At 44.5% G+C, this 23,147-nt stretch overlaps 1 pseudogene; it reads left to right on the top strand.

Moving 5' to 3' along the window:
* The first annotated feature begins 5,555 nt into the window (after positions 1-5,555).
* LOC128070046 (60S ribosomal protein L17-like) lies at positions 5,556-6,123 on the top strand (annotated as a pseudogene).
* Positions 6,124-23,147: the final 17,024 nt, after the last annotated feature.

The following is a 23,147-nucleotide window of genomic DNA, read 5'->3' as shown; positions in this document are numbered from 1 at the left end:
TCATCGGAGAAGGCGATGGCACCCCACTCCAGTACTCTTGCCTAGAAAATCCCACGGATGGAGGAGCCTGGTAGGCTACAGTCCATGGGGTCGCTAAGAGTCAGACACGACTGAGCGACTTCACTTTTTCTTTCCACCTTCATGTATTGGAGAAGGAAATGGCAACCCACTCCAGTGTTCTTGCCTGGAGAATCCCAGGGATGGGGGAGCCTGGTGGGCTGCCGTCTATGGGGTCGCACTGAGTCGGACACGACTGAAGCAACTTAGCAGCAGCAGCAGCAGGAGCATCCTTCCCTGTGCGATCTTAGCATGGCTAGAACAGATCATGGCTCCAGGATACTTTGGAGCTCAACCATTTTCTCCATCATATGACTTACTTATGGGGTCTGAGCATTCGACAGGCCCCAGGTGTAGGCTTCTTTCTGTCAGAGGCACCACCCTTCTGCTTGCTCTGTTTTCTGGGGCATCCTGAGGTTCCTTCAAGCCCGAGCCTGGGCTAGGAAAGCCAAAGTTTATTACTTGTTCAATATAGCTTGGCTCCCAAAGGCTGGATCTGAGCGCTGAGCCTCTTGCCTACCCTTCATTGGATCTTGCAGCCCTTGCCATGTTCCTGCTCGTTCCACACCCTTCCTCCCAGGCGTTGGACCCCTTCAACGCTCACTTGCTGGCAGACATTCCTATGGACCCTCCCCTTTAGTCACCACTCCCCCTGAAACCACTACTGCTGCCTCAGACCTCCTGCCTTTTATCTTGCCCCAGAAGCTGAGCCCTCTGGTCCCTTAATTGTTTTGGGTTGTGCTTTTCTGAACTCACTCCAATTGAGCTCTATAAATTGAAGATAATTGGACTGTCTCGTTCAGGTTATGAGTCCCTGGGGCAGTGTCTTCTGGGTCTGGTACAGCCCTGCCCAGAAAGGGTGGGAGCCAAGGGGAGGGGCACAGGGGAGACCAGCCTAGGGGTCTGGCTCAGACCCCTGGGGAGAAAGCAGAGGGTCAAGGTACAGACATTCCTCCACCTGCTAAGCTTTGGAGCCTCAATATGCTTGCCCTGTTCCTCCCAGGCCAGTAACTGTGTGAGAGGCCAACCCTTCACCAACAATGATGTTGGCAGCAGTTGTGTGGTATATAAAATTGTTTTTCAAATACTGTCCAAGAAGTTCTAAAATTCTACACAAAAGATCCTCCTTGGAGGACTCCTGAGTGAGTCACCAGTGAAGAGGTAGAAGCTTATAGGAGGAAACCCAGATTGAGAAGAACCCTGGGCAACTTGCCCCTCAGTGAAAGGGCTCCGTTCCATACAATAACATCTCCCAAGGTAAGTTGATGCTGCCACCTATCTTGGAAGGTTGACTTGGCCACATCCAAGGTATCCAGGGATATAGGATTTATTGTTGCTCTAAGAGGTGGTTACAGTAAGGATTGAGGGGCTAAAATGATAATGTTTTTCTCTACATGCATGACTCCCTTTCTGCCCATCATCTCATGATATCATGCTGTCATGATACTGCAGTGAGCCAGGACACATCCTAGAGCAGCCCTCTGGCCATTAGCCTTGGATGCGGGACATGCTCACTCCCCACCACTACCAAGGTCATGCTCCAATGGCTCATCCCCTTGCACTTCCCACTGTGTCAAAAACTTCCCATTGCTGTCCAGTTCCTGAAGGTAGGAGAACCCACATCATATCTTCGGAGCCTGGCACAAAGTAAATGTCTGTTGAATAAATGAATGTGAGTTAATGAATGCAGAATTATGGTCTGAATTCTTCCATGCTTTACACCTCGACAGAATCTATCTCCTTCCTTCCTTTGTGTGTCTAACATCATAGCATTTCCTCAGAGGAAGTGACAAGGGGAGGTATATTGCCTGTTCTCTTGTCTCCAGTTGAGACTGTATTTATATGCTCCCGAGTAGAAGGTCTTTTAGGGTTTCCACGGCTGAAAGGGAAGCAGCTGGGCTATGGTTGAAAGAACACTCAAGCTCAGAATCAGAAGCCCTGTTACGAGATCGTTGTTCTTGCACTCACTAGCTAGAACTAAATTGCAAGAGAAGAAATGAGGCTGAAAAGTAGGAATAGGCTTTGTGCATCACTTGAGAGAGAATTTGGACCTCCATTCATTCAACAAAACTTTCCTGAAGATCTAATCGCTCTGGGTGCTGTGTGAAGCAATCATTGAGGAGCAAGACAATAGACAAATTAGAAGGCCTTATCATTAGTTAGGGCAAAATGTAAAGATTGAAAGTGGTAGCAGCAGAGAGCAGTAGAAACACTGAAGAGCTATTTAGGAAGTAGAATTGATAGGATTTGAGGGACAGAGGGCAGTCTAGGCAACTACACTGCACCTGGGTTTTTGTTGTGAGAGACTTAGTGGATAATAGTATCACCAATAAACCTGAGAAACAATGGGCTCTGGTTTCATAGTTTGATGGGAGAAGACTCAGGGAAGTTAAGAGCTTTTTTGGGACATGTAAAATACTAGGAGGAGAAGGAAGAGAGAGCCAATAGACAACTGGATATACAGGTTTAGAGCTCGGGCAAAAGGCTCAACTGAAATGAGAGTCTGAGAACTCTTTGGTATGAAGTTAGCTAAGGAGAAGGTCCCCTTCATGGGTCACAGCCTTGTCGTGGCAAAGGGGCTTGCATAACTCAATGAAGCTATGAGCCATGCCATGCAGGGCCACCCAAGATGGAAGGGTCATGGTGGAGCATTCTGATAAAAAGTGGTCTACTGGAGGAGGGAATGGCAAACCACTCCAGTATTCTTACCCCGAGAACCCCATGGATGGTACGAAAAGACAAAAAGATATGACACCAGAAGATGAGCCCCTCAGGTCAGAGGTGTCCAATATGCTACTGAGGAAGAGTGGGGGACAACTACTAATAGCTCCAGAAAGAAGGAAATGGTTGGGCCAAAGCAGAAATGACGCTCAACTGTGGATGTGTCTGCTGATGAAAGTAAAGTCTGATGCTGCAAAGAACAATATTTGCATAGGAAGCTAGAATGCTAGGTCCATGAATCAAGGTAAATTGGAACTGGCCAAGCAGGAGATGGCAAGACTGAACATCGACATCTTAGAATCAGTAAACTAAAATCGACGGGAATAGAATTTAATTAAGATAACCATTACATCTACTACTGTGGGCAAGAATCCCTTAGAAAAAATGAAGTAGCCCTCATAGTCAACAAAGAGTCCGAATGCAGTGAAAGTGAAAGTCCCTCAGTTGTGTCCAACTCTTTGCTACCTCATGGACTGACTATACAGTCCATGGAATTCTCCAGGCCAGAAAACTGGAGTGGGTATCCTTTCCCTTCTCCAGGGGATCTTCCCAACCCAAGGATCAAACCCAGGTCTCCCGCATTGCAGGCGGATTCTTTACCAGCTGAGCCACAAAATACTTGGATGCAATCTCATAAATGACAGAATGATCTTGGTTAACTTCCAAGGCAAACCAGTCAACGTCACAGTAATCCAAGTCTATGTCCCAACCACTAATGCCAAAGAAGCTGAAGTTGAATGGTTCTATGAAGACATACAAGACCTTCTAGAACTAACAGTAAAAAAAGATGCCCTTTTCATCATGAAAGTGTTAGTCACTCAGTCATGTTTTACTCTTTGCAGCCCCATGGACTGTAGCCTATCAGGCTCTTCTGTCCATGGAATTTTCCAGATAAGAATACTGGAGTGGATTGTCATTTCCTTCTCTAGGGGACCTTCCCAACCCAGGTATCAAACCTATATCTCTTATGTCTCTGGCATTGGCGGGTGGGTTCTTTACCACTAGTGCCACCTATCATAGGGGACTGGAATGCCAAAGTAGAAAGTCAAGAGATAGCTGGAGTAACAAGCAAGTCTGGCCTTGGAGTACAAAATGAAGTAGGGCAAAGGCTAACAGAGTTTTGTCAAAAAAACAGACTGGTCATAGCAAACATCCTGTTCCAACAACACAAAAGATGACTCTACACATGGACATCACGAAATGGTCAGTATCAAAATCAGATTGATTATGTTCTTTGAAGCCAAAGATGGAGAAGCTCTGTACAGTCAGCAAAACAAGACCTGGAGCTGACTGTGGCTTGTATCATGAGCTCCTTATTCGCAAAATTCAGGCTTAAATTGAAGAAAGTAGGGAAACCACTAGGTCATTCAGGTATGACCTAAATGACAGTGGAAGTGACAAATCGATCCAAGGAATTAGATCTGGTGGACCGAGTGCCTGAAGAACTGTGGACAAAGTTTCATAACATTGTACAGGAGGCGGTGACCAAAACCATCCCAAAGAAAAATAAGTGCAAGAAAGCAAAGTGGTTGTCTGAGGAGACTTTACAAATAGCTGAAGAAAGAAGAGAAGTGAAAACAAGGGAGAAAGGGAAAGATATACCCAACTGAATGCAGAGTTTCAGAGAATAAGTAGCAAGAAGAGATAAGGCCTTCTTAAGCAAACAATGCAAAGAAACAGAGAAAAACAATAAAAGACTAGCAATCTCTTCAAGAAAATTGGAGATAGCAAGGGAACATTTCATGCAAGGATGGGCATGATAAAGGACAGAAACTGTAAGGACCTAATGGAAGCAGAAGAGATTAAGAAGAGATGGCAAGAATCCACAGAAGAACTATACAAAAAAGGTCTTAATGACCCAGATAACTATGATGTTATGATCACTCACCTAGAGCCAGACATCATGGAGTGTGAAGTCAAGTGGGCCTTAGGAAGCAGTACTATGAACAAAGCTAGTGGAGGTGATGGAATTCCAGCTGAGCTATTTCAAATCCAAAAAGATGATACTGTTAAAATGCTGTACTCAGTATGTCTGCAAATTTGGAAAACTCAGCAGTGGCTACAGGACTGGAAAATGTCAATTTTCATTTCAATCACAAAGAAGGGCAGTACCAAGGAATGTTTAAACTACCAGACAATTGCACTCATTTTGCATGCTAGGAAGGTTATGCTCAAAATCCTTCAAGCTAGGCTTCAGCAGTACATGAACCAAGAACTTCCAGATGTACTAGCTGGAAAGGCAGAGGAACCAGAGATCAAATTGCCAACATTCGTTGGATCATAGAGAAAGCAAGGGAATTCCATAAAAACATCTACTTTTGCTTCATGGACTATGTTAAAGCCTTTGACTGTGTGGATCACACAAATCATGGAAAGGTCTTAAAGAGATAGGAATACCAGACCACCTTATCTGCCTCCTGAGAAACCTGTATGTGGGTCAAAAAGCAACAGAACCTTACATGGAACAACTGACTGATTCAAAATTGGGAAAGGAGTACAACAAGGTTGTAGACTGTTACCATGTTTTACCTGTATGCAGAGCACATTCTGGGAAATGTCAGGCTGGATGAATCACAAGCTGGAATCAAGATTTCCAGGAGAAATATCAATAACCTCAGATATGCAGATGACACCACTTTAATGGCAGAAAGTAAAGAGGAACTAAAGAGTTTCTTGATGGTGTGACAGAGGACTGTGAAAAAGCTAGCTTAGGTGTTTTTTTTTTTTTTTTTCAGGTAAGTGGCCTGAGATGACCTCTAAAAACGGTGTGCTATTCACTCGACCCAGAAAACCCCACAAAAACATGCAAATCAAGAGGTTCAAATCTTCGTGTTCACTTTAAGAACACTCGTGAAATTGCCCAGGCCATAAGGGGTATGCATATCTGAAAAGCCACCAAGTATCTGAAGGAGGTCACTTTAAAGAAGCAATGTGTGCCATTCCATCATCACAACAGTGAGCTGGATTCCGTCGTTACAACAGTGGAGTTGGTAGATGTGCACAGGCCAAACAGTGGGACTGGATGCAGGGTTGGTGGCCCAAAAAGAGTGCTGAATTTTTAACTGCAATAGGCTCAAAAATACAGAGAGTAATGCTGACCGTAAGGGCTTAGATGTAGGTTCTCTGGTCATTGGGCACACCCAAGTGAACAAAGCCCCCAAGATGTGGTGCAGGACTTACAGAGCTCATGGTTGGATTAACCCCTACATGAGCTCTCCCTGCCACATTGAGATGATTCTTACTGAAAAAGAACAGATTGTTCCTAAACCAGAAGAAGAGGTTGCACAGAAGAAAAAGATATCTCAGAAAAAACTGAAGAAACAAAAACTTATGGCCCGGGAATAAATGCAAACAAAAGTAAAAAAAAAAAAAAAAAAAAAAAAAGCTAGCTTAAAACTCAACGTTCAAAAAACGAAGATCATGGCATCTCACTTCATGGCAAATAGAAGGGAAAACAATGGAAACAGTGACAGACTTTATTTTCTTGGGCTCCAAGTCACTGCAGATGGTGACTGCAGCTGTAAAATTAAAAGATGCTTGCTGCTTGGAAGAAAAGCTATGACAAAGCTGTACCACATATTAAAAAGCAAAGATATCACTTTGCTGACAAAGATATGTCTAGTCAAAGCTATGGTTTTTCCAGATGTAATGTATGGATGGGACAGTTGGACCATAAAGAAGGTTGAGCATCAAAGGATTAATGCTTTCAAATTGTGGTGCTGGAGAAGACTGTTGAGAGTACAAAAGACTGCAAGGAGATCAAGCCAGTTAATCCTAAAGAAAATCAACCCTGAATATTCATTGGAAAGATTGACGCTGATTGGAGCTCCAGTAACTTTGGCTACCTGATGTGAAGAGCCAACTCGTTGGAAAAGACCCAGATGCTGGGAAAGATTGAGGGCAGGAGGAGATGAGGCAACAGAGGATGAGATGGTTGAATAGCACCAACTCAATGGACATGATTTTGAGCAAACTCTGGGAGATAGTGAAGGACAGGGAAGCCTGATGTGCTGCAGTCCATGGGGTCACAAAGAGTTGACACAACTCAGTGACTGAACAACAACCACAAAAGCAAGAAGGTATAGAGACAAGCGATGAGGATTAAGGGCAGGACTTTCAAATATGCCAACTTAAAAATACATATGAAAGACCATGTAGAGGGGGAAAGTTAGGAATTTGGGGTTAACAGAAACACACTACTATATATAACATACATAAATAATAGGACCTACTGTATCACACAGGGGAATTATGTTCAATTTCTTATAATAGCTGTAATGGAAGAGAATCTGAAAAGAATCATGTGTGTGTGCATGCTAAGTCTCTTCAGTCATGTCCGTCTGCAACCCCATGGACTGTAGTCTGTCAGGCTCCTCTCCATGGGGATTCTCCAGGCAATAAAACTGGAATGGGTTGCCATGCCTTTCTCCAGGGGGTCTTCTCAACCCAGGGATTGATCCCACATCTCATATCTCCTGCATTGGTTGGTGGGTTCTTTACCACTGGCACTACCTAGGAAGCCTGAAAAAGTACATATATCTAAAAACTGAATCACTTTACTGTTTATCTGAAACTAACACACATTGTAAATCAACTATACTTAATTTAAAAAGACTATAGATAATGCAGCAATGAAGACTGAGAAGAAGCAGACAGTCAAAGAGGTAGGAGGTGAGCCATGTTAGGAGACAATCATGAGAATCAAGGTAGGTTTTCAAAAGGCAGTAGTGCTTAGCACAAATGGTGTAGAGAAGAGGTCCAATCAAAGAAAGATTGCAAATGCCCCTGTGGCTTCTGCCCTGACAATTGCCCGTACGATTAGCATAGTAGCAGAAGCCTGGTAGCTGTGGTCTGAGGAGTAACTGAGAGGAGAGGAAATGGAGGCAATGAATTAGACCACTCTTTCAAGGTTAGCTGAGGTTCAACACATGAAGATACTAGCTGAAAGAAAATAGATGCTCAAGAGAGAGTTTCTAGAAGATGAGATTTGTGTGTGTGTGTGTGTGTGTGTGTGTGTGTGTGTGTAATCTCAGGGGAAGAAACCAGCAGAGATTGAAGAGACAACAAAGAAGCAGTCATGATGATTGCATCCAGAACACAGAAAGAAGAATTAGCCTTTTTCAGGAAAAGGAATACTCCTCTCAGAGCAAAAGGAAAGGGAGGACTGCTGCTGCTGCTAAGTCGCTTCAGTCGTGTCCGACTCTGTGCGACCTCATAGATGGCAGCCCACCAAGCTCCCCCGTCCCTGGGATTCTCCAGGCAAGAACACTGGAGTGGATTGCCATTTCCTTCTCCAATGCATGAAAGTGAAAAGTGAAAGTGAAGTCAGTCATGTCCGACTCTTAGCGACCCCATGGACTGTAGCCCACCAGGCTCCTCCATCCATGGGATTTTCCAGGCAAGAGTACTGGAGTGGGTTGCCGTTGCCTTCTCCGAGAAAAGGACTAGAAGATGCAAAAAAAGCTTGTAATTCTGGAAGGGGAGCTCATACCTTATGGCCTCTATTCAAAAAAGGGGCAAATGTTTAGAATTCTGGCCAAGGGAAATGGGAGAGAGCTGAAAAGAAATAAAAGGATCAACACTGTTCAGAAAACAACTAAAGTTAGAAATCACACATTTGTAGTGGTATCCATTTGACGGGCATCCAGTTCTTCTCTAGAAGTTCTGGCATAAGAACAGAGGAGGCAGATTTTCCAGTTGAATCAGGGTTTGGGATTTATAAGATAAGTGTGATAGATAGGTAAGAGAGCTTGGGTGGTAAAGTTATACTGGTCAGAATGATCAACCACAGAAGCCAGAATGTGTAGGGAAAGAAGCAAGGATGGAGGATTGCTAATAAATTAGGAGAATGATGGGGTTAAGGGTATGAAGTTGTAATGAGATAAAAGAGGTGTGCAAGTAGGGAAGTATGAGAGCTAGAAGATTGTAGTGGGACACTTGGGATGACAGAATTCAGAAGTAATGAGATTCTAGGTGATACCAAGGTCAGGATATGACCATGAAGTTGGTTTTCTGAAGTTTAGTGGAAATGAAAGTCATTAGAATTGAGGATGTCAAGGATCTGTGAGGCCAGGACAGTAGTCCTTGATCCAGCTTGTAATGGAAATCTTAATGTTCATTGCAATCCTGACACACTAGAATCACCTGGGAGCTTTAAAGAAATCTATGCTAACATCCACAGACATTCAGATTCAATTGGTTTGCTTTGGTCCTAAGCATAAGCATTTTTTAAGTTTTCCAAGTGATTTCAGGTTGAGATCCACTGGGCTATAGAAATGGGTGGAATCATCTGCATGCATTTTGAAATCAGCCAGTGGACAACAGCAGTTGGAATAAGAAAGGAATATATAAACCAGAGGGAACCAAAATCCTCTAAGAATGTGGGAGAGTAGATGACAGCGATGGTGGAAGGAGGAGGATAGAGGGTGATATAATACCGGATGGAAAGAGTATTGAAGGAGGAAGTGGTTTTACACAATAGTGGAGAGCAGTGGTCTGGGAGCAGCTGCAGGGATTTAGGTGATGCTGATCCTACTTTGAGGCAGTGCACTGGTGGGATGTGGGAGGTGGAGCTGAGTTGTAGAGAAAGTATTGTGCCCACAAAGAACCTGGTTTTAGGAGTTAGTGCAGGAGGTACAGGGTGCATGCTGAGAAGAGGCTGAGCATGTAGAGGAACTTGCTTACCTTAAAGAGGTATTTGTAGAGCACACATTGGAATCATGGCTGCCACACTGCTCAGCTCCAGAGATGCCATTCGTATAGGGAATGATGGGCCGGGTAAGGAAGAAAGTTCAGAGCAGTATGGGGGTGGGAGAATAAAAGAGTGTTTGCAACCAGATGAGACTTCTGTGATTCTTCTCGCTCATCTTGCTTTAAGTTCTGCATTGTTTGTTTGGTTTTGGCTTCATGAAGAACTGATTAACAAATAGATTTTGGATCTCACTCATTTCAAGTGGGGTTCTTCTAATGGCCGTCCCTTTACATTTGTGAATGCATCTTTGTTCTTGAATTTTTCTCAGCCTTACTTGCCACTTACTCCTTACAATTTCTTGGTGTGCCCCAGCTTGAAAGAACACTATTGTGACCTGATTTCACCACACCACCTTGCATTCAAAGGTCAGAGAGTTAACCGAGTCCCCCTACATTAAGGGCTGGTGTGCAGTTTCAGAGGAGCTGTTGAAGCTTTTACCACAAGGCTCCAATTGGGCATTCCCTTCTGAAGACCTGATTCTTTCAGAAATAAGAGATGTGATAGATGTCTTCAAGAGAAGTGCAAAGGTACAAAAGAGTTCCATGGTTAAAAGAGTCACAGCTAAAGGAAGTTTAACCTTTGGTCCTCAAACACTGATGATTAGCTGACTGAAACATTTATTAGCTGAATAGATCAGAGATAGAATACTGACTCTGGTAAAGGTTAGAACATAGATTGCATGAGAATGGGCATTTCCTATGTTAATTGGGCCTAGGAAAAGCTTCTTCTCTGAGTTGGTTAATCTGAAGTCTATTTTCAAGGAAAAAAGCTCTCATAATAGTGCCCTTCTCCCATCCCATGTTTCACGTCCCCATCATAGCTCTTTAGTGCAGAGTGAAAGCACCTGGCCCTGACTCTGGGAAGAAACAGCCAAATCATATTTGGCTGGGGGCTTGGCATTCACACATGCACCCTTACCTAACTTCAACTCCCCACGGAACTTCCCAAACCAACCATACCTCATCTAGACAAGACATCAAGGCTAGGTGGTCTTTCTCAAACCCAGGGAGAGAAAAAATGGGTGTGAATGGATGTTCCCAGCCTGTGATAAAAAGACTTGTAGGATGACCCTTCCAGTGATCCATATCCTTATATAACCTCCTCCCCTTGAGTGTAGGTAGGAGTATTAAATATGATGGGCTATGCTACCACATTTCAAAATGGATGTTCCAGATGTAATTAAAGTCCATAATCAGTTGATTTTGAGTTAATCAAAAAAGAGATTATTCTGAATGGCAACTGAATCAGGTGAGCCCTGAAAAGAGACAAGAAATGTTTTCAACAAACAATGCTGCTGCATTTGGATATCCATAGGCAGAAAAAAAAAAACTACTTCGTGTAAACTTTGTACCTCATATAAAAATTAACTCAAAGTAGATCATAGATTTAAATATTAAATGTAAAACTATAAAAATTTTAGAAGAAAACAGGAAAAAATCTTTGGAACCTAGGAATTGATAAAGTGTTCTTAGGTTTGATACAAAAAGTCTGATCCATAAAAGAAAAAAATGAATATATTTGATGTCATCAAGATTAAAAACTTTTTCTCTGTGGAAGATTTGTTACAAGAAAGAAAAGAAAGCTACAAACCGGGAAAAAATATTTGCAACCATGTATATGATAAACGACAAGTATCATGAATGAACTCTCAAAACTCAGTGGTAAAAAACCATCTAATCCAATTAGAAAATAAGCAAAAAGTATGAAGATACCCTGAAGAGAATATGGAGATAGTAAATAAGTAAATGAAAAAATGTTCAACATCATTGGTCATAATGGGATTACAGTCACCTATCCAAAAGGCTGGAGAAGGCAATGGCACCCCACTCCAGTACTCTTGCCTGGAAAATCCCATGGACGGAGGAGCCTGGTGGGCTGCAGTCCATGGGGTCGCTAAGAGTCAGACATGACTGAGCAACTTCACTTTCACTTTTCACTTTCATGCATTGGAGAAGGAAATGGCAATCCACTCCAGTGTTCTTGCCTGGAGAATCCCAGGGATGGGGGAGCCTGGTGGGCTGCCGTCTATGGGGTCACTAAGAGTTGGACACGACTGAGCGACTTCACCTTCACTTTTCACTTTCATGCATTGGAGGAAATGGCAACCCACTCCAGTGTTCTTGCCTAGAGAATCCTGTGGACGGAGGAGCCTGGTGGGCTGCTGTCCATAGGGTCGCACAGAGTCGGACACGACTGAAGCGACTTAGCATGCATGCATGCGTTAGAGAAGGAAATGGCAACCCACTCCAGTGTTCTTGCTTGGAGAATCCCAGGGACGGGAGAGCCTGGTGGGCTGCCGTCTATGGGGTCAAACAGAGTCGGACACGACTGAAGTGACTTAGCAGTAGCAGCAGCAGCCAAAAGGCTAAAATAAACTTTTTTTTTTAAGTGACAACACCAAATGCTGGTGAGGAGGTGAAAAACTGGATCACTCATACACTCCTGGTAGAAATGTGATAATATAGCCACCTTGAAAAAAGAGTATGGTAATTTCTTTAAAAACTATACATACACTTACCAAGTAGCTCAGCAACTGTACTCTTCTGTTTATCCCAGGAAAATGAAAACCTATGTTGACACAAAAAATCTGCACACAGTTGTTCATATCAGCTTTATTCGTAACAACCAGAACTGAAAACAACCAAGATGTCCCTCACGAGTGAGTGAGTAAACAAACTGTCTTACATCCAGACCATGAAATACTACTCAGCTATAAAAAGGGACAAACCAATTGATACACTCAAAAGCTTAGGTGGATTGCAAGTGTATTTTGCTGAGTGAAAAAAAAGCCAAAGGTCTCAAAAAGTCACATTCTGTACGTTATATAACATTCTCAACATGACAAAATTATAGAGTTGGGGAGCAGATTAATAGTTGCCAGGAGTTAGAGATGGTGGGAGGGAAGGGGGTGGGAGTGACCAGAAAAGAGTAGTAGGAGGGAGAATTTTGAAAGGATGAAGTGGTTCTGAAACTTGACTGCAGTGGTGGTTACACAAATTTGTACATGCAATACAATTGCACAGAACTATATGCATACATTGCACCAATGTCAGTTACCTGGATTGGATATTATACTATAATTAAATCAGATGTAATCACTGAAGAACACTGGATAAGGAAACATGGGTCTTCTCTGTACTATATTTACAACTTCTTGCAATTTTATAGTTATTTCCAAATAAAAAGTTAAAAATGAGACAGGGAGAGAGTCAGAGAGACAGAGAGGGTCAAGCAGGTGCTCTTTTTTGGCCTCATAGAAGTAAAACCTCATGTTATGAACTGCCTATGGAAAGGGCCCTGTGGCAAGGACCCGAGAATGACCTCTAGGAGCTGAGAGTAATCCCCAACCAACAACCAGTAAGAAAATGGAAACTTAAGTCCTACAATCACAGGGAACTAAATTCTGCCAACAACTAGTGAGCTTGGTAAAGAACTCCAAGCTTCAGAAAAGATTGCAGTCCTGTGGACACCTTGATTGCAGCCTAGTGAAACCCCAAGCAGATGACTCAGATAAGCTTCACCCAGGCTTCTGAAGCATAGAAACCATGAGATAATAAGTTTGTTGTTGTTTTAAGCCACTAAATTCATGATAATTTGTTACCCAGAAAAAGATAACTCAGGTACATCCCCAAGGGTGAGATGCCATTGAACAACTGGGAGCTTTCCTTCTAGGGGCCACGGCTGAGACTTACACCACAGTCTGACAAAAGAAATCAGATCAGCAACATCAATGGGGAGGGGCCAGTCTTGGAGTTGAAACAGATGCTCATGGTCTTTCCCCCAAAATATGATTTTTTAGTTTAGAGTCTTGAACTGCCTCCAAACCAACCCAGCTCTGCTGGCTGCTTGACCCTGCAGTCCGCTGTCACGTTCCAAATATGCTGTTCATAGTCACAAATGAATTGTGTATTGATGGCACCATGCATTTGCCCTGCTTCTTGCTGCAGATTTTCAGCTGGAATTAATTCCTCTTGTAGCGTTCCTGGCCCTGCCTGGAGAGGTGGCCTCACACCCAGGGCCCCAGCTGCTCGAGCAGCCCTATCTAGTTCATAGGTAGATGCATCAAGCCAGCTTCAGCTTCAGAAACTGGCTCCTTTCCCCTTCCTCCTAGGCCCCAGAGCCAGGGCCGGGAGGACACCCAGGCTGGCTCTCACTGAATACCAAAAAGGTCAAAGAAATAGAGTGGGATTGCACAGTGGGCTGGGAGCTTTCTTTCAATCTTGCTGCTGAATATCACAGTCACTCTCTCAGTCTACTCAGGCTGCCTTAAGAAAATACCACAGATTGAGTGGCTTAAACAACAGAAATTTATTTCCCTACAGTCTGGAAGCTGGGAAGTCCAAGATCAAGGTGCTAGCAGACTTGGTTCCTGGAAAGGGTTCTCTTTCTGGCTTGCAGACAGCTGGCTTTCTCACTATGGTCTCACATGGGAGAAAGAGAGAGCTCTGGGGTCACCTCCTCTTACAAGGACACCAGCCTGTGGGATTAGGGTCCCACTCTAGAGGAGCCTGCTGGCTACAGTCCATAGGGTTGCAAGGAGCCAAACACTTGCGACTAAGCATGCATGCACACATGTATGCATGCACTTATGACCTCATCTAACCTTTATTACCCTACATAGTCTCTGTTTCCAAGTATAGTTGCTTTGGTAGTTAAGGCTTCAATATATGAATTTTGGAGAAACAAACATTTAGTCCCTAACAGCCACCATCTGCTGTGCTGCCAGCATTCACAAATACTGTTCCGCTACAGGTGGGCAGGGTTGGGGAGGGGTGGAGGAAAGAGCCATCTGATCATGCCCTCAGAAGCTTGACCAACCTCATTTCCAGGATTGGAAGGTGGTATGTATTGTGGAAGGGCTTCCCAGGTAGCGTTAGTGATAAAGAACCCGCCTGCCAATGAAGGAGATGCAAGAGACTCAGGTTCGATCCCTTGGTTGGGAAAATCCCCCGGAGGAGGACATGGCAACCCACTCTAGTATTCTTGCCTGGGAAATCCCATGGACAGAGGAAACTGGCGGGCTATAGTCCACAGGGTTGCAAAGAGTCGGACACGACTGAAGCAGCTTAGCACACATGCACACGTGTCTAGTGGAAAGAGCATGGACTTTGGTGTCAGGCATGTGTTTTCTTTTATTGGTTGTGAGACTTTGGGAGAATCATTTAAACACACTCAGCCTGTTTCCTCATCTGTCAAATGGGGACTATAACAAATATTTCTCATGGGCGATTTGAGGGTTAAATAAAATAATGCATGTAAAAGCACTCTATCGGCACCTAGCACATGGTGGGTATTCAATAAGTATTGGTGCCCTTCCCCACTGAATCTCTCAGCCCATTCCCCACACCACCTACCCTCACCAGGTCCAATGCATGCTCTCACTACTACACACACTGATCTGTTTGTTCTGGGTAGAAGACAGCAATACTCAACATCCTTGAATTTGAGGCTGTGGTAGGTGGAATTTCTAAGACTGACCTCTAGGATTTCATGTCCTCATTCCCAAAACCTGTAAATGTGACAACATATTACTGCTGTGCTTGTGCTTTGTTATATAGCCTGCTGCTGCTGCTGCTGAGTCGCTTCAGTCGTGTCCGACTCTGTGTGACCCCATAGACGGCAGCCCACCAGGCTCCCCCGTCCCTGGGATTCTCCCGGCAAGAACACTGGAGTGGGTTGCCATTTCCTTCTCCAGTGCATGAAAGTGAAAAGTGAAAGTGAAGTCGCTCAGTCGTGTCCGACTCTTCGTGACCCCATGGACTGCAGCCTACCAGGCTCCTCCGTCCATGGGATTTTCCAGGCAAGAGTACTGGAGTGGGGTTATATAGCTTAGTTGACCTTAAAAAATGGGCGATGCAGTGGAATAGTTTTCACCCTTAAAAAGGAAGGCAATTCTGATGAATGCTACAACATGGATAAATATTGAAGACATTATGGTACATGAATAAGCCAATCACACATGAAAAAGTATTGTATAATTTCATTTATATGAGGTACCTAGAATAGTCAAATTCATACAGAAAGAAAGTAGAATAGTGCTTTCCAGGGGTTGGAAGAGGAAGGAATGGATTACTGTTTAATGGATATAGAGTTTCATATAGTAAAGTAAAATAAAGTAAAAATAAATAAATTAATTAATTTTAAAAAATGGATATAGAGTTTCAGTTTGGGGGTTTGCAGATTAATAGTGGTGATAGATGCACAGCAATACCAATGTATTCAGTGATACTGAATTGTACACTTAAAAATGGTTAAAATAGTATATTTTCTGTTATGTATATTTTACTATACAAGAAAGGGATTTTTCTGGATGGGCCTGATCTAATTACAGGAATCCTTAAAAGTGGAGAACTTTCTCCAGCTGGCGTTGGGAGAGAAGGCAGAAGGAAAGTCAGAGTTGACACCTTGCTGCAGTTTTGAAGATGAAGAGAGGCACGGGAGAAGAAATGCTGGTGACCTTTGTTTAAGCAGTGAGGGCCCCCAACTGACAGTCAGCCAGGAAATGGGGCCTACAACCACAAGTGGATTCTGCCAACAACTTAAATCAACGTGGAAACGGATTCTTACTCAAGCCTCCAGATAAGAGCCTAGGGCAGCCAAAACCTTGATCTTGGTATTAGAGACTCTGAGCAGAGAACCTAGTGGAACCCATCCGAACTTCTGACCTGCAGAACCGTGAGCTAATAAATATCTTTTTAATCTGCTTTGGGTTTTAGTCCTATGAGGAAGCACCATTTCATGCCCTAGAAATGTGCTGCTATAAGCTTTACTCTTTTAGATACATATGCATGCACTTTCCCACCTATTTTTTGAGTGCCTCCTATATGACTTCCCTGGTGGCTCAGATGGTAAAGCGTCTGCTTACAGTGCAGGAGACCCGGGTTCAATCCCTGGGTCGCAAAGATCCCCTGGATAACAAAATGGCAACCCACTCCAGTATTCTTGCCTGGAAAATCCCATGGCTAGAGGAGCCTGGTGGGCTGGAGTTCATGGGGTCGCAAAGAGTCGGACAAGACTGAGCGACTTCACTTTCACTCTATGTGCCAGACAGTAGGCCTTGAAGATGCAGGGACAGCACAGATGGAGCTATGAAACTTCCAGCTTTGCCCAAGGGCGGTATTCCTCTCTCTGGCCAAATGGAGGCATGCTTTCTGATCTGTTATCAAAAATCCCTTTGGGCCTTCCCAGTACCTGAAGGCTAGGTGCCATTCCCTAGTGGTTGTGATGGGAGTGGCAAAGGGGGCATTGACAGAGAGGTCCAGGCTGGGCAAATCTTTCCAAGGCTCAGGGCCTGGGCCCAGCAATTCTGTACCAAAGCATGTCAACATCCCTTGGGTCTGTGGGAGCTGGGCAGGGCTCTCAGCATCTTGGGACAGACTGAGGCCCAAACAAATGAAATGGAACATTCTGCCTGAATTTCTGAAAGAGTAAGCATAGGGGGAGTTCCTATGGTCCAGCAGCTAAGATTCCATGCTCCCGATGCAGGGAATGTGGGTTCGATCCCTAGTCAGGGAACTAGATCCCGTGTGCCACAACTAAGAGTTCACATGTTACAATGAAAATTGAAGATCTTGCATATTGCAACTAAGATCCAGTGCATCCAAATAAATAAATATTAAAAAATAAATTAAAAGAGTAAGCGCAGGGACAGGAGGTGAATTGAGCATTACCTACGGCCATTTTCAAGGTTCATTGTGTGTGTGGGGGTTGCTCAGTTATTCCTGACTCTTTGCAACCCCATGGATTGTGGCCTGGCAGGCTCCTCTGTCCATGGAATTCTTTGGGCAAGAATACTGGAGTGGGTTGCCATTCCCTTCTCCAGGGGATCTTCCCAACCCAGGGATCAAGCCTGGGTCTCCTGCATTGCAGGCAGATTCTTTATCACCTGAGCCACCAGGGAAGCCCAGTCAAGGTTCATAGTGGTTATTTGAAAAGGAGAACCAGAGAGAGGGCCTCATGGTGGTAGATGTGCTTGAGGGGGACTAGGAAAGTGGCTGGGAGCAGAGAAAGACTGGCCAAAGATAGCAGAAGTGCACACACAAGCCAGATGGGCAGGAGCCCAAGCCTGAGAAGAAAAAAGACTTGGAGTGGAATACCGAGAAGAGAAGGCAGGGAGAAAGGGGCAACAGTGGAGAGAGGCCCAGGCCTGGCCAAGCTCAGGGCTTCCATCAGCAACTGAGAGCCAGGGTGGGGCCTATGCTTTGGAGACCTGATTCCTCTTCCAGGCCCTCCTGGGCAAAGCTGGGGCCTAAGCTTTGGGGGAAGTGCCAGGGGTGGGGCTGGGGACAGTTTAACTCTCCAACCCCTTAGCAGCCCTTAGTAACTCACTGGTAATCTGTTTATGTGTTTATTTGCAAGATTGGTTTCTGCTTCAGTAAGGGGAAGTTTGGCTCCCTGCCCTCAGTCCCCCAGTTCTGAGTTAAACTCCTCTACAGGGCTAGCTGCCTGCTCCCTGCCCCACTTGGCTGACTTTCCCCTGCCCGCTCTGTGCCTTTGGCCCCTGGCTGGTGGACTAAGAAATTCGGGAGGGCTGGTCCTCTGGGACAGGCCAGGGTTCTGGTTCCCTACAGACCCCAGACATCTGGGGTGGGGGTGGGGCAGGCCTGGGCAGAAACTCAGGCTCCATAGGAACCCTGAGAAAATCAAACTGAAATCCCGCCCAGGGAAATCTGCAGTTGTCCAACAAGAGCTTCGCTTTAATACACGCGGTAATTGTTTGTTGTTGTGCTTACTCAGGCTGCAGCAGCTGCAGAGGGAGAGGCCCCCAAGGAGGGCGATGAGGTTGGGGCAGAGTGGCAGGGTGGGGAGCAGGTAAGGCCTGGGTTGCCACCGAAGGCCAGAGTTTAGTATGGGGGAAAGGGTGAGAGAGGTACAGGCAGTTGGGATATAAGAGAGGAAATCCTCAGGAATGCAGGACTGTGTCTGGAGGGAGGGAAGAAGGGGAGGTATAGCAGCAGCCAAGGGCGGGGTGAAGGCCTGATTAGGATGGCACATGGTGTGGATGACGGAGATGGGGCAGAGCAGGGAGGGCAGGAGAGAATCACCCTTTTACTGTTGATGATGATGGTCTATTACCATAACTCAGCATGTGAAATATTTTTCTACTGCAAAACTGGAGAGAGAAAATTCTGGAAGGTCATTCCCAAGGATAGGAGAGGGGCACCTGAATGAATCATCAGAGAAACCCTGGGGAAGTAGGTGGAGTTTGTAACCTGAACTGGGAAAGGCCTGAGGATTCATTGGGCTCGAGACCTGTCCACCCTCTCTCCTCTGCCAACAGACTGAGGACTGGAGGTGTTGCTCAGGCGAGACGTTGAAACCCAGTGAGCGCTGTAATAGGGGGAGGGGAGTGAGTTTTGAAAGGGGAAGAGACAGAGAGTCTGCTACTGACCTTTGAAGGGCCCTGACCTGAAGTCAGAGAACTAGAAATGACCTTGTGATCATCTGATCTAATCTTTTAATCTTACACTTACAGAACTGGAACTCAGAAAAGCAAAGTGATTTGGCCAAGGTCACAAAGTTGCATTAGTGAACTGGGCAGATGGACGGGCTTCAGAAAGAGGCCGCATAGGTCACTAGAGAGAGTGGCCCCAGATGTTAGCCTAGACAAGGTCTGCAAATACTCAATGCCATTTAACCACCACAAATACAGCTAGCCCTCCATGTTGGCAGATTCTACATCTGAGAATTCAACCAGCCACAGATTGAAAATATATATTTTTAAATTCTTTGTTGTTGTTGTTCAGTTGCTTAGTCATGTCCGACTCTTCATGATCCCATGGACTGCAGCACACCAGGCTTCCCTGTCCTTCACCATCTTTTGGAGCTTGCTCAAACTCATATCCATTGAGTCGGTGATGCCATCCAACCATCTCATCCTCAAAAATCAAAACTTGAATTTGCCTTGCTCTGGCAGCTATTTCCATAGCATTTACATTATATTTACAACTATTTTCATAGAATTTATATTGTATTAGATATTATAAGTAATCTAGAGATGATTTAAAGTATAAAGCACGATATGCATAGATTATATGCAGATACTATGCCATTTTGTATAAGTGACTTCAGCATCCATGGACTTTGGTATTCGTGGCAGTCCTGGATACCAGAGGGATGACCGTATGTAGTGCCTTATTCATTCCTGTTCCCATGGTGGACATTACTAATTGTTCACTGTACCCCAACTTCAGTGCTGACTCAACCTGAAAGTCCTTCTTAAACTGAGCACTCTAGGCAACATTGACACAGAAATGAAAGCAGTTTGTAATTTCAGACTTAGCATAACAGCTGTGTGTCACAAAAGGATAGAAGTAGTTCTAATGTCTAATCGATTAGATGTCTTTATCTAAGGCTCTTTGCATGCATGTATGTTAACTCCCTTCAATCATATCCGATGCTTTGCAACCATATGCACTGTAGCCCGCCAGGTTCCTCTGTCCATGGGATTCTCCAGGCAAGAATACTGGAGTGGATGAAACTGGAGCCGATTATACAGAGTGAAGTAAGCCAGAAAGAAAAACACCAATACAGTATACTAACACATATATATCGAATTTAGAAAGATGGCAATGATGACCCTGTATGCAAGACAGCAAAAGAGACACAGATGTGTAGAGCAGACTTTTGGACTCAGAGGGAGAGGGAGAGGGTGGGATGATTTGGGAGAATGGCATTGAAACATGTGTACTATCATGTAAGAAACGATCGCCAGTCTATGTCCAATGCAGGCTACAGGATGCTTGGGGCTGGTGCACGGGGATGACCCAGAGAGATGTTATGGGGAGGGAAGTGGGAGGGGGGTTCATGTTTGGGATTGCATATACACCCGTGGTGGATTCATGTCAATGTATGGCAAAACCAATACAGTATTGTAAAGTAAAATAAAGTAAAAATAAAAATTAAAAAAAAAAAAAAAGAATACTGGAGTGGGCTGTCATGCCCTCCTGCAGGGAATCTTCCCAACCCAGGGATTGAACCTGCATCTCTAATGTCTCCTGCATTGGCAGGCAGGTTATTTACCACTAGCACCACCTGGGAAGCCCAGACTGCAACCAAAAGAAGGAAGAGTTGCCCTCAGGAAGGAAAGAAAGCAGGACATCTCTGTCAACCTAAAGAGTAGAAGCTTGAGACCCTTCCTCACAAAAGCACTACGAGCCATGGGACTCAGCTCCAATGACTGATGCCCAAGCTTTGTTGCTTAGGGTCTCCCATTATCAAACCCCCCAGACAGAGAAGTTGATTGGACCAACTCGGAACAAATTTTTAAACCCTGGAACTGTAAGCGATTGGAGGGAAGACAGAGTCATATAGCGCAGGGCAGACTTTGCCATTAGGCCTGTGAATTGGAACATGCCTAGAGTTGCTTTCAGCTACTCATCAAAAGTGACTTACACAATGAGGAAAATTCACTGTCTTACCAATACCATGTTTAGGAATATGGAGTTCTGGGATTGGTTAATGCACCATCAAGGACCCAGCATATTTCCAACTGTTAGCAAAAAAAGTGGGGAAACAGCTATTGTCTAGACAATCAGCAAATACTATCACAGGCATGTTGTTGTTGCTCAGCCGCTAAGTTCTGTACAACTCTTTTAAACCCCAAGAACTGCAGCCAGGCTTCCCTGTCTTTCACTATCTCCCAGAGTTTGCTCAAAGTAATGGCCATTGAGTCAGTGATGTTATCTAATGATCTCATCATCTGCCGCTCCCTTCTTTTCTTGCCCTCAATCTTTCCCAGCATCGATCTTTTCCAATGAGTCAGCTTTTTGCACCAGGTGGCCAAAGTACTGGAGCTTCAGTTTCAGCATAAGTTCAGCTCAGTCACTCAGTTGTGTCCAACTCTTTGTGACTGCATGAACTGCAGCTGCCAGGCCTCCCTGTTCATCACCAACTCCCGGAGCTTGCTCAGACTCATGTCCATCAAGTCGGTGATGCCATCCAACCATCCAACCATCTCCTCCTCTGTCATCCCCTTCTCCTCCCACCTTCAATCTTTCCCAACAACAGAGTCTCTTCCAGTGAGTCGGCTCTTCTCATCAGGTGGCCAAAGTATTGGAGCTTCAGCTTCAACATCAGTCCTTCCAATGAATATTCAGGACTGATTTCTTTTAGGATTGACTGGTTGGATCTCTTTGCTCTCCATGGATTCTCAAGAGGCTTCTCCAATACCACAGTTCAAAACCATCAATTCTTTGACATTCAGCCTTCTTTATGGTCCAATTCTCACATCCATGCATGACTATGGGAAAGTAATGTCTCTACTTTTTAATATGCTGTCTAGGTTGGTCACAGATTTTCTTCCAAGGAGCAAGTCTCTTTTAATTTCATGGCTGCAGTCACCATCTGCAGTGATTTTGGATCCCAAAAAACTGAAGTCTGTCACTGTTTCCATTGTTTCCCCATCTATTTGCCATGAAGTGATGGGACCAGATGCCATGATCTTCATTTTTTGAATGTTGAGTTTTAAGCCAGTTTTTCACTCTCCTCTTCCAATTTCATCAAGTGACCCTTTAGTTCCTCATCACTTTCTGCCATAAGGGTGGTGTCATCTGCATATCTAAGGTTATTGATATTTCTCCCGGCAATCTTGATTCCAGTTTGTGCTTCATCAAGCCTTGCATTTTTCATTATGTCCAGAATCACTGCAGATGGTGACTGCAGCCATGAAATTAAGAGACACTTACTCCTTGGAAGGAAAGTTATGACCAGCCTAGACAGCATATTCAAAAGCAGAGACATTACTTTGCCAACAAAGGTCCGTCTAGTCAAGGCTATGGTTTTTCCAGTGGTCATGTATGGATGTGAGAGTTGGACTGTGAAGAAGGCTGAGCACCAAAGAATTGATGCTTTTGAACTGTGGTGTTGGAGAAGACTCTTGAGAATCCCTTGGACTGCAAGGAGATCCAACCAGTCCATTCTAAAGGAGATCAACCCTGGGATTTCTTTGGAAGGAATGATACTAAAGCTGAAACTCCAGTACTTTGGCCACCTCAGGTGAAGAGTTGACTCATTGGAAAAGACTCTAATGCTGGGAGGGATTGGGGGCAGGAGGAGAAGGGGACAACCGAGGATGAGATGGCTGGATGGCATCACGAACTCAATGGACGTGAGTCTGAGTGAACTCCGGGAGTTGGTGATGAACAGGGAGGCCTGGCGTGCTGCGATTCATGGGGTCACAAAGAGTCGGACACGACTGAGCAACTGAACTGAACTGAACTGAACTGAACTCTGAATACAAATTAAATAAGCAAGGTGACAATATACAGCTTTCATGTACTCCTTTCCCAATTTGGAACCAGTCTGTTGTTCCATGTCCAGTTCTAACTGTTGCTTCCTGACCTGCATACAGATTTCTCAGGAGGCAAGTAAGGTGGTCTTTTATTCCCATCTCTTGAAGAATTTCCCACAGTTTATTATGATCCACACAGTCAAAGGCTGTTCTGTAGTCAATGAAGCAGAAGTAGATGTTTTTCTGTAATTCTCTTGCTTTTTCTATGATCCAACAGATGTTGGCAATTTGATCTCTGGTTCCTCTGCCTTTTCTAAATCCAGCTTGAATATCTGGAAGTTCATAGTTCATGTACTGTTGAAGCCTAGCTTGGAGAATTTTGAGCAT

This window comes from Budorcas taxicolor, chromosome X (assembly GCF_023091745.1).
Source record: "Budorcas taxicolor isolate Tak-1 chromosome X, Takin1.1, whole genome shotgun sequence".
In the NCBI taxonomy this organism is placed as follows: domain Eukaryota; kingdom Metazoa; phylum Chordata; class Mammalia; order Artiodactyla; family Bovidae; genus Budorcas; species Budorcas taxicolor.
Note: the sequence above shows the minus strand (reverse complement) of the source record. Positions and strands in the feature narration are given on the sequence as shown.